Below are 12287 nucleotides of genomic sequence, written 5' to 3'. Positions count from 1 at the left end.
AATTGCGGAAGCTCTGATCTATATTGGGGTTTTAAAAAATCTGGGGTCAATGCAGGGAGTCTGTAATTGTATGCAAAATTCTTTATGTACATGTGTCCTTTTTCCGGGGAGATGGTTCCTATTTTCATTGTTGGTTCTATGGTTTCAGAACCTTAAATACCACTGATTCAGGATTGCTGACCAAAAGGGCAATCTCAATCTCTACAGGGTCCATAGGCGCTGACGTCTTCTTGAGTGCTTCAGGGGAGAGGCTTATAAACCGCATATGCAAAATCGTGTTGCTTTTTCCCCACTGCCCTTCATCAGAGCACACCCACAGGTCCCCTCTACAGTAGGACAAGAGAGGCTTATAAGAGGCTTCGGCTGTGTCCTATTTGTGCTGCCTTAATGAGCCCCTGAAATTCTAAATGGGAGGTGAGGGTGTGGCCAGACCCCATCAGCCCAAGACCATCTATCTTTCCCCACACAAAAAGTTTTCCTTCTCAGGGAGAGCTACTGCACATAGCCTGCAACTTCTGCTGAAGCGATCCATGTTGAGCCCTCTGGGTGACATCAAAAAGTGTACGTGAAGCATGACTACTGAAAAATTCTGTCACTGTGCTCTGAGCCTGCCAATTACTAGCATGTTTTTGCTCCTTGCTGGGAGATGCCATCTGCAAAGTAAATTGTAGCTAGTGGGGCAAACATCATGGGTGTGTGACCTGGACACGTGTTCAGGGTCCCATGCTTAGAAAGGCCTTCTGCTTTCTTCCATGCTCTATTGTACTATCGTGAACCTTTTTTATTTATTTAATTAATTTATTTATTTATGAGAGACATAGGAAGAGGGAGAAGCAGGCTTCCTGGGGGAATCACGCCCTGAGTCAAAGGCAGACGTTCAACCTCTGAGCCATCCAGACGTCCTCTGCCTTGAAATTCTTAATAGTTTATCAACAAGAGACCCCATATTTTTGCTTGGCACTGTTTCTACAAATTGTGCTGCTGGTCCTGAGTTGTTATACACCCGAAGCAGTAGCCCTGAGTGGAAAGAACACAGCCTTGAAGTTGATAAGGGATTCAAATCCTAGTTCTGTAACTTCCCAGCTGTGTGAGCTTGAGCAGGTTACTTCACCTCTCTGAGCTTCAGTGTTCTTATATCTAAAATATCCAAAATGGTGATCATAATATCTAACTTTTACAACTATTGGAGCAATTAAACACTATGTAATGTAATCATTGGTAACAGTTTATATACTAACAACTATTATTTGAAAATAACCGGGATCCCTGGGTGGCACAGCGGTTTAGCGCCTGCCTTTGGCCCAGGGCGCGATCCTGGAGACCAGGGATCGAATCCCACGTCGGGCTCCCGGTGCATGGGGCCTGCTTCTCCCTCTGCCTATGTCTCTGCCTCTGTGTGTGTGTGTGTGTGTGTGTGACTATCATAAATAAATAAAAATTAAAAAAAAATAACCAAGTCAAGAAAGAATAAGACACATTAGTGGGAAAGGCAGATCGAAACAAAACAAATAAGCAAGCCACACACACACAGACTTTAAAGCTCGGTCAACCTGTTTCCACCTCTGTCCTTCCATTGCACTTTGCACAGAGTACCAGTAGAATGCTTAAAAATATTATATCATTATTAATTTCCTTTGTTATGCATATTTTCCCCCATTAAACTTTGAGATCCCTTGAGACCTCAAGGGTCTGTCTAGCCTTTAAAAAAGATTTTCAGTTCCTTGCACAAGGCCTGCCACAAAGTAGATGTTTAATAAGTATTTGTGGAAAGAATAGACTCATTCATTATGCCATTTTATAGTCAAGGAAGTGAGGCCCAGAGACGTGAGGTGAGTTGCCCAAGCTCACAAAGCTTGTCCTTGGCAAAGCTAGAACTGGAGCCCCCTTTGTTTGTTTTGGAGGGATTGCCTGGGGGCCCCGTGTGGATGCAGCCCTTAGAGCCATTAGACACAGTCTTTATTGCTTGCTGCGTTGCAGTTATCAGATTACCTGGTAAATGTCCAAGCCTTTTGCGTAAGTATGTATTTATTTATTTGGAGTCAAAAATCAGAGGGGAGTCAAAAATCTAGCCCCTGAGCTAGAATATACTGGAGTCTATCCCAGAGAACTTCTGGAGAAAGCAATCCATCAGATAGATCACCTTTACTGAGCTGGAGGGTAGCTCAGGCTCCCTGTCCCCTTCCCCAAGCGCTCCCATTCATGAGTTCCCTTCAGTGAGGCTGATGCCCTGAAAGTGATTGATTACCTGCTGCTATCTTGGGGACCTGAGAGTGACCTTCTGGATACATTTGTAAGGAACCAGCTTGGAAACAAAAACAAAAGCTTGAAGGCATCCACTGGTTGGCCTGAGATAAGGGGACCTTAGAGCCCTTTTTCATTAGCCTGGCAAAACAATCTAAACAATAAAAATCCATAAGAAAATATTCTGCTTCCAGGGACTTAAAAGACACTCACGCTTCACCCATCCCGTCAACATGAGACCATCTCGATGTAGGAAAAACAAGTGTGTCTGTGGGAGGAGAGGAAGGGAGGAAAGGAGAGGAGATACAGGGAAAAGGAGGAGGGAGTAGAGGTAGAAAATCAGGGAAAAGGTGAAGAGATAGCAAAAGACAGAGACTGCAAATACTTGGACAGTGGGTGATGTGGGACAAATATTCACCTGCAGAATCCCAGGAGGCTAGATCAAGTCATCAGCATGCATCCATGCGAGTCCATTTGTTAAGCCCGACTGATGCACTAATGATGCTTGTGCAGGCAGGAGGGGCTTGTGGGGTGCAGTGGAAGGGTCTGGGTTTGAGTTTTCACTCGGACGCTAATTTGTTGTGTGAACACGGACCCATTCCTTCAAGCCCTGGTCTCAGTTTTCTCATCCCAAAGTGGGGGAAACCAATGCAAGAGAACATATGAAAGTAATTTGAGAAAACAGAGTGTGAGACAAGCAAACACAGTCTCGCATTTACACTCAAGCCGGATCCATTCCTCTTAAATCAAAACAGGCTTCAAGCGCCTCCAGCCCTGCTTCTAGAGGGCTCAGCAAAGTTGTCTTCCTTGTGTTTTTTAAATACATACACGCATGCATGTATGTATGTATACAGAGTCCCACGATCTCGTCATGTCATTATGCACTCATTCCAAATCACGGATACAACTTGGAAGTCACACTATAAGAAGAAAAAGGCACACGGGTTAGCCACCGTGGTCAACCCGCGGATTCAAGTGGAAAGGGCAGGGCTGCTTAGCAGCAGTCTGGTCCAGAGGCTGGTTCTGCCCCCTTGTGCCCCTTACCCGACAACCACGGGCAAGGTTCTCGGCCTCACCCAGCCTCACTCTTTCCACTTGGGAGCGGAACACCCTCCTCCCGGTGCTGTGGCCACAAGGGCAACTGCCGAGCCCAGCTCCTGGCATCTATTAGAGGTTCTGCCCCTGCGGCCCCTCGCTGTACCCTCAGCCCTAGAATGGACTGGATGGAAAACATGCAGATCTTTTCATTCTCCCATCCTCTTCTTCACTCTTCTCTCCGCATCCCCACTTCCACATATTCAGCTGCCCCCAAAGAAAAACCTTGGATCTCAGTGTCCAAGAAACCGCTTGAGAACATTTCTATGAAGGCATGAAATGGAAAATGAAACCACTATTCTATGATTGTGTGTTTGTCTGGCATGTCAGCAATGAAAACCAACTCCAGGTAACTTACAAAGAGGGGAATTTATTGAAGGGGTATTGGAGGATAGAAATGGGTAGAAATTAAGGGAAATTATTTTTTTAAAAAAACTAAATTCAATGACTTGACATATGATGTATTATTGGTTTCAGAGATAGAGGTCAGTGATTCATCCGTCTTATATAACAGCTCATCCCATCACGTGCCCTCCTCAATGCCCATCACCCAGTTACCCCATCCCCCTCCCCTCCTCCCCTCCAGTGACCCTCAGTTTGTTTGCTATAATTAAGAGTCTCTTTCAGTTTGCCTTCCTTTCTGATTTCATCTTGTTTTATTTTTTCCTCCAAAAATATGGAATGCTTCACGAATTTGCATGTCATCCTTAAGCAGGAGCCATGCTAATCTTCTCTGTATCGTTCCAATTTTAGTATATGTGCTGCCAAAACGAGCACAATTAAGGAAGATTTTTGTGCTAGGCAGGAAGCAGTGGGGGGTACAGTGAAAAACATAGGTTCGAGTTTTGGCTTGGTTGATAATTTTTTGTGTGAATATGGACACGTCATTTTAAGTCCTAGGACTCTTGTTTTCCAATCCAGAAGTGGCAAGTCAGAGGGCAAGGCCAAGGGAGTCACAGTAATGGTGTCTTGGCAGAAGTATGTGGTCAGCATGCCAACTTTTGAACAAATGACTTTTGCTACTTTTGAACAAATGACTTCCAGCTGTCTCCATGGATAACCACCAACTATATCCATATTCTTATATTGCTCTCCTGAGGCTCCCAGTTCAAGGGAAGACCACTGGGTGGGGTAAGCCCAAGTCAGTTGCCTATCATCAGACTTTGCCAAGGCCAAGGGTGTGTGTGTATGTGTGAGTGTGCGTGGGTGTGGGTGAGAGAGAGGAGCAAGGAGGGGGGGTAGAGAAAGAGAGAGAGAGAGAGAGATCCTGTCTACTTTCAATGTGGAAGATGGGTTCTACCTCACACCAGGAGAAACTACAACAAAAATCAATCCTTAGAACGAGAGGAGGATCAGGTGACACATACTAGATAATAAAAATATGACAAATGTCTGCTGCAGCTCTGAAGAGGATCTTCAGTCCTCTTCTGGAGGTCATGGAATCTAATCTAAGGCCCGCCCTGACTTGTGCAGGGACGTCTCCTTTTCACAGACAAAGGGCCCAAGGGGTGTTTAGCATCCTTTGGTGTGGATAGCAAGGATCCAGCTGTGTCTGCTCATTCAAAGTGGTTTTGGGGGAGAGAAATCAACAAGAAATGCAAGCAAATAACTAGGGATTTATTAACATTCAAAAAAAGCACGTAAAAAAAGTTGCATTCAGTTAAATAGTAGCCAGCTATTTGGTTGGCTTTTGACTGGTTTTCCCCACAGCTGTTTCCCTAAACCTGTCTACACTCAGAGGCAGATGCTTCAAGCAGCCCACGTGTGTTTCCCACATACTCTCAGCTCCCAGCGAACTCTCTTGAATGCTGGGTGGCCGTGTCACTGATCGTTATGGTCCCTGCCTCAGGAACTGACAGCCTGCTTCCTTTTCTCTGTATCCTTCAAACCCTAATTATTCAAAAAAATAAATTCAAGACTCAAGCCCAGGAGCTAAATACATTTTTTTGTTGTTGTTTTTAGTAGAAAATTATCCTTGGCAAAGGCAGCTTTGCACCCCCCCCCCCCAACTGCTTTATTATTTTTAAAATTTTTTTGAAGATTTTATTTTCAAGTAACCTCTCCACCCAATGTGGGGCTCGAACCTTACAGCCCTGAGATCAAGAGTTGCATGAGCCCCAGCCTGAGCCAGCCAGGCGCCACCACTGCTTTATTTTTCCATCAGGATTAAGGATTCTGATGAATCTCAGCAGCCCCTGGATCCCTTTCCTGCCAAATGGTGTCAGATCAGCAAGAAGATCATGATTAACAGCCCCAAGTCCTTCATTGCAAATAAACAGGACTGCCTCTGGCAATCAGATGTCCCATGTTCACCTCCAGAATTTGATAAGGGTTAAGTTTGACTAATTCCTCACTTTGAATAGGGCTTCACAGTATGTATAGAGCTTTACCGTTTGCATGGACCTTCATAGTTTGCTTCTTCTACACATTATTTTACTGGATCCCCATGCCAGGGCATCAGGGAACCATGACTTTCTCCTAGATTATTATAAACACCTTCTACCTTTCTCAATGAGCACTTTTCTTTCTTTCTTTTTCTCTTTCTTTCTTTCTTTCTTTCTTCTTCTTCTTTCTGTCTTCTTTTTCTTTCTGTCTTCTTTTCTTCTTCTTTCTTTCTTTCTTTCTTTCTTTCTTTCTTTCTTTTCTTTCTCTTTCATTCTTTCTCCTTTTTCTCCTCCTCCTCCTCCTTCTTCATTACTGAGATATGCTTGACATGAAAAGCATAAATCTCAGCTCTTCACTTTGATGAGTTTTGACAGTTGCACACACTGTGTAACTGCCATGTACAACAAGATATAAAACATTTCCATTGCCCCAGAACATTCCCTCATTTTTCCAGTTTTTTTCTCCCTCCAGGCACTACTTTCTGATTTCTATCACTATAGATTATTTTTTTTGTCTGTACCCAGATTTCATTTCATGTCAATAGATTTCATACAGTATATGCATTTCTGTGTCTTTTTTTTTTCTTTCACAGATTTAAGTATCATTCATGTTGTGTGTATCAGGAGTCTCTTCCTTCATATTGCTAAGTAGTACACCAGTGTATAAATACACCACAGTTTGCTTACAAATTCATCTTTTGATAGAGATTTGTAGGATTTGGAGGGGTAATTTTTGCTCTTACAAATACAGCTGCTATAAAAATTCTTGTGCAAATACTTTTGTGAACATATGTTTTCATTTAACTTGGATAAATACCTAAGAATGAAATTGCCAGGTCATAGGGTAGGTGTATGTTTAACTTTGTAAGAAACCACCAGATAGTGCTCCAGAGCGGTTTCTCAGATATATGGGTTGTCAACATCCACTCTTGCTTCCCCCAGTCATTTCTCCTCAGAGGCTCCAGAGCAATCTATTCCAAACATAACCTTGATCCCATCACTTTCCTGCTTAAACTCTTTCAATGGCTTCCTACTGCCCTTCGGATAAAGTCCAATTTTTTTTTAAACATAGCTTGCATACTTTGGCTCCTTGCTTTGTATTTAGCTCCCGGTCCCCCTACCCCTCATGTCTGCTGAGCAGCTGTGCGGGATACCCTTCCATTCCTTGCAGAGAAAGCCCCTTCCCTCCTCAGGGCTTTTGCACACAGGGTCCCTTTTCCTGGGCAGCCCTCGTTTGCCCCTTTGCCTATTTCTCTGTCAAGTTTCTATTTAAAAGTGACTTCCTCAGGGACTTCCTCTGCCAGCTGCATGCTACAGTACCCAGTCACCTGCTCCGCTAGTGCCCTGGCCTCCTGCTTCACATTCATGGCACTGCTGTTATTTTTAAGCTATTGTGTATTTATTTCCATTTTCGAATGGGTTTTACATTCATAAGTTTCAAACATTCTCAGAAGATTTTCAGTGAAAAGTTTTATTTCTACTCCTTTCCCCATTTGCCTGTTTGTTTGTTTGTTTTTTAAACCCAGACCCCTTATATTGTTCATAAAAGTCTTTCCAGGGGTGCCTGGGTGGCTCAGCTGGTTAAGTGTCTGCCTTCTGCTCAGGTCATGATCTTGGGGTCCTGGGATCGAGCCCCTCATTGAGCTCCCTCCTCAGTGGGGAGTCTGCTTCTCCCTCTCCCTCTGCTTGTGTTCTCTCACTCTCTGTCAAATAAATAAATAAAATCTTAAAAAAAGAAAAGTCTTTCTAGAGATTTTTTTTAAATGTCTATATAAGATTTTACATACATACCCAAACATATCCACTATACCAATTATTAGCATTACTATTACTATCACTATGATTTGGTCATATTAGTGTGTAACTCTTTCTAATCCTATTTATATTACTATACTGAAATTACTATTATTCTACATGGCTACATTATTCATATTACTGTACTATGACTAACATTACATTAGTACACTTTACACCCTGTCTTGCACTTTGCTTTTCCCACTTGCCAACATGCCTGGACAATTTTGCATGTCAGATCTTAGAGAGCTTCTATGTTTTCTGTCACCGATGCTCAGTGTTTCACTTAATGGTTGATCCAAGGCCACACTGAGGGCCACTGAAGTGCAGTTTTTATCTGTCGCTATTACAAACTGTTGCAATGATAACAATCATATGCATATGTTAGTTTTTATGAGTGTGAAAATATCTGAAGGATAATTTCTCAGAAACCAATTACTGGTACAAAGAGTATATGAGTTTGTATTTTAACAAATTTTGGCACGGGGCTTGTACCACTTTGTATTCCCACCCACAACGTATCAGTGTAAATGTTTCCCCTTGGCCTCACCCATATGTGTTGCAGAACATTTGGACCTTTGGCAATCTGAGAGCAGAAAAATATTATCTCAGCAGAGTTAGTTTCACTTTGCATTTCTTACTTAAGAAAGGAAGCATCTAGTAGGATTCAATGTATTTTTGATTACTTAGCATGGAGCCTGACATGTGGTAAATATCTAGTACACTTATTGACACAATGATAAACATACATATTATATAGTCATCTACAGTAGGAGGTTTCATATGCTATACACGTATGTCTTAGGTATTAACATACAGTATGCATATGTATTCTATATTAATATGCAGATTTGTTAAATGGATGAAGAAATGAATGGTGACCCAAGAGCTTAAGGTGAAGTGACTTAGGATACACAGCTTGTCAGTGGAGCCATCCTGCGGGAGACAGTCCTGCCTCAGTCTGTGCAGCCCAGGATTTCCAGGCTGGTCCAGAGAGAGGACAAGGAGGCATCTGAAAAGAGGAAGGTACAACCTCACCTCTGCTTTGCTCTCAGCATTACCGTTGAAGTCATTTTTACATATGATGCCAGGTATTCTCTTTGATGCCAGGTATTCTCTTTAATGTCAACTAGAGAACACGCAGCTCAAGGCCAGCTTCTGGGGCCTCACTACCTACGTTCGGTTAAGAACATGCCTCGAGGGTCAATTGGACCTGGGTCAGGATCTCAGCTCTGATATTAGCTGTGAGACTGACTCTCCCCTTCTTCTCCTTTGCAATTTCCCGGGCAACCCCTACCTCTAACAGGAATCTTGAGACTCATGGGAGCCTGGCAGAGCTGATTGGACCCAGGATGAGGTCAGTTAGAATCTTAAAGGCAGGACGCCTGGGTGGCTCAGTAGTTGAGCGTCTGCCTTTGGCTCAGGGCATGATCCTGGATTCCCAGGATCGAGTCTCACGTTGGGCTCCTTGCATGGAGCCTGCTTCTCCTCCCTCTGCCTGTGTCTCTGCCTCTCTTTCTGTGTCTCTCATGAATAAATAAATAAAGTCTTAAAAAAAAAAAAAGAATCTTAAAGGCATGTGGGTCTAGAACCCAGAGGTGCTGCTAATTCTTGGTCTGGGAAGTAGGGTGACCCCATGACTGGGTAGCCCTCTATTTGTCTGCATGTGGAATTCTGAGAGGACTCACTAGTGGCCTCCCCTTTCTCTGCCTCACTTCAGAGCCAACTGATGGATGGACAAAGGAAGGGCCATACATCAGCTTTTCACAGATAAATATATGGCTTAGTGCAGCATCGCTGAATCCCACAGCGAGATAGACTTCTTGTAGACAGCTCTGAATAGCCAGAGGCTGCCCCACATAGAAGAGGAAGGGAGACTGGGGGCTTTCTAGTGGCTTTCAGAGGAGAAAAGGGAGGGAAGGGCTGAGCTAAGACTGCCTGGTTCTTTTCCCAAATTCATGACCAAAGGCTACATCCCCAGGCCAAGAGACAACTCTGCCCAGAAAAGCAGCTCCAGTTATCCACAATTTGACTCCCTGGCTTCTGCTTCTAGGCTCCCTGATGAAGCCCAGCCACACCTCTTACCATTAAATTCTCTCAGATCCAGCACATTCTTTATAATCAGATGTCACCCTTCATTTAAATTCTTTCACATGGTCAGTGTTCACATATCACTGTTACTGATAACCAGGATTCTAAGTCACACAACTGTTGGGAGGTTTAAATAGAAAAATGAATACAGGGCACCTATCACAGTGGACTCAGTACACATTTTGTTTTAGAGATACAGACACAGGTAGAGGTGGGGGAGGGATGGGGCAAAGTTTCAAGCCTCAGTTGGTTGATTCATGTCTGCTTTGAATATGACACCAAGCAAACCCCAGTGTCTACAAATTTCTACTTGAAGGTCAAACAGCCATAAAATTAGTCTTTTTGCTATGAAAACATTTTTGAAGATGTCTGTCATAGCTGGGAAAACTATGTGGGGTAGTAGCTGGAGCCAGATATACTTGGGTTGCAATTCAGGCTTTAATGCCTACTAGCTGAGAAGGCTTCCAGAAGTCATGACGTCTGTGAATCTGAGTTTCCTCAACCATCAGGGAAAACCTTAATTTGGTTGTCATAAGCACTACCCGTGTTCCTGGCACATAGCAAGTGCTCAGTAAATGGTAGGTAATGGTGTGATGTACTCAATATTCCCAAAAAAGGGCCAAGAGGACACTCCTTTCTGATAATAACAGTAACCTGCTTCAACACATTTCCCTTTTTGCCTGGAGTTCAGAATCACATTTACAACGTAGCCCTGACAACCTTGTGGCCATTAAAGTTGTCATATCATAAACCCCTTTTTCTGGCTCTTGATTTTCAACATCTGAAGCTTATCAGCCAATGAGAAGAAGCTTATCAACCTGACCAGGGCACTAACGTCTATACGCGTGTGTACACACACGCCCACACGCTTCAGTTAAACAGTGATTTTTCAAGGCAATTCCCAAGTGGGTGATTCCCTGCCAAGAGAAAATGTATATCACTTTTCAGCCCAGCATCCAGGGGCTCTGCAAATGAATCCAGGAGAAATTTAATCTTGGTCTACATAACAGAAACAGGGCAGCTGGCCAGCAAACTTTTGTTTTATGTTTTAAGAAAAATCAAGAGAAATGCAACATGTTCTTTGTCACATGATGTCCATGGTGATCGAGCGCAGCCCTACTGAGCTAAGGGCTAACTCCAGGAAAAAGACAGGGGCACCTTGGTGGGTTGTGCTAAGGGAGCGGGGTCTTTGAGGGATGAGTTTCCTTGGGTGATTTAAAGGCCGCAGAAAATGCCAAGGAATGAAACACTGAGCTTCAGCAGCCAGGTTGTTGGTTCCCAAAGTGTCACAGATCAGAAGCTGCTAAGGATGGGGTTATGGGCGACTTGGAGGGGGGGGGTTGGATGCAGAGGGTACATGGGCAGGAGGGAAGCTGGGAGATGAGCTGGGGCCAGATCACCGAGGGAAGGGAGCTTCCGCCTTCCCCTAGGGATTGTGGGGAGACTTTGGACCATTTTAAACCACAGTATTATCTTTCCTACTCTTCAATTCAACATCCATTGAACTACATAGAGGCAGGAACTCTCTCATTATCATGTGACTACAGTGACAATGCTTGGAAGTCAATTTGATTACTTTTCTTCTCCAAATGAGTAAACTGAGACTCAGACGGTAACTCAACTGCTCAGGATTACCTCGTAGATGGAGCCAACACTGGAACCGAGTCCTGGAGCCTTCAGGCCCAGTGATTGCATTTTCCAGTTTGGCTTCAAGGCAAGTCTATCTTATTTATTGATCTTTGTTTTTCTAGCCCTCCCTACTTGGTCCTAGCTTTCCAAAAGTTAGTCGAATTTGGGGAGTCGAAACATTCAAACATGACCTGGCCTTTTTTTAGTCCAGCCGGCCCCTGAAATGGCTGTGGGAGCTGGCAAAGTAAGTACACATTGAAGCCAGAGGCCCCTTTCTCCCCTTCTGAGCACAATCCCTTTTCCTGTCCAGTCTCTGGGAGAGGAATTTTGCCCATGGGAGCTGTCTCAGGTGCCAGACTGCTCCCCCTGACCTTTCCATGCCTCCCTAACGCATTCCTGCATCTCAATCAGAACTGGTCAATGTTTCACTCCCCCAGCTCCCCTCCCAGCTCCCCTCCCAGCAGGATCTTCTGAAGCTGGTGAACAATTAACCTCCAGCAGGTCTTGAATCTTCTCTCCCCAGAAACCTCCCAGCCCTTTACTTCTGGGTGTCAATGATCTACCAAATATGACAGGCACCGGCTGTCCTCTAGGGTCTTCCAGGAGCCTCTTATAGACATTTTTAGAGTGTTTCTGATGATATAAGATTCTTCCAAATAAGGAAATATGTCTTTGGGAACAACGGAACCCAAGCACCTGCATTAACTCTCCAGTCATGTTTTCTGCTGGAAATCCCTACAGAGAACCAGAAAAGAGGGAGAAGGTTCTAGTCTAGTTCCAGCCAGCTGGCCTTAGCCAAGTATCTTAACTTGTGCAGGCCTTCTCTTCTTTCTTTATAAAATAAGGAGTGTCATTCTCCTGTCACATTTTATAAGGATTAAATGACAATGTGTGTAAATCTCTAACCCATAGTAGCAATTTAATAAGTATTCATATTACAGAAACTGTAGCCTGGGTGGCTCAGTCAGTTAAGCATCTGCCTTTGGCTCAGGTCATGATCCCAGGGTCCTGGGACTCAGACTCCCTGCTCAGTGGAGAGTCTGCTTCTCCCTC

At 44.0% G+C, this 12287-nt stretch overlaps 1 non-coding gene across 1 annotated transcript; it reads right to left on the bottom strand.

The window, feature by feature from the left end:
* Positions 1-4006: 4006 nt before the first annotated feature.
* Positions 4007-4113, bottom strand: LOC121476709. The gene has a single exon (XR_005983999.1). It is a non-coding gene; the product is annotated as a U6 spliceosomal RNA (small nuclear RNA).
* Between the last annotated feature and the right edge of the window lie 8174 nt (positions 4114-12287).

This window comes from Vulpes lagopus, chromosome 15 (genome assembly GCF_018345385.1).
Source record: "Vulpes lagopus strain Blue_001 chromosome 15, ASM1834538v1, whole genome shotgun sequence".
Taxonomy (NCBI): domain Eukaryota; kingdom Metazoa; phylum Chordata; class Mammalia; order Carnivora; family Canidae; genus Vulpes; species Vulpes lagopus.
The sequence above is the reverse complement of the archived record's forward strand: the minus strand, read 5'-3'. Positions and strand labels throughout refer to the sequence as shown.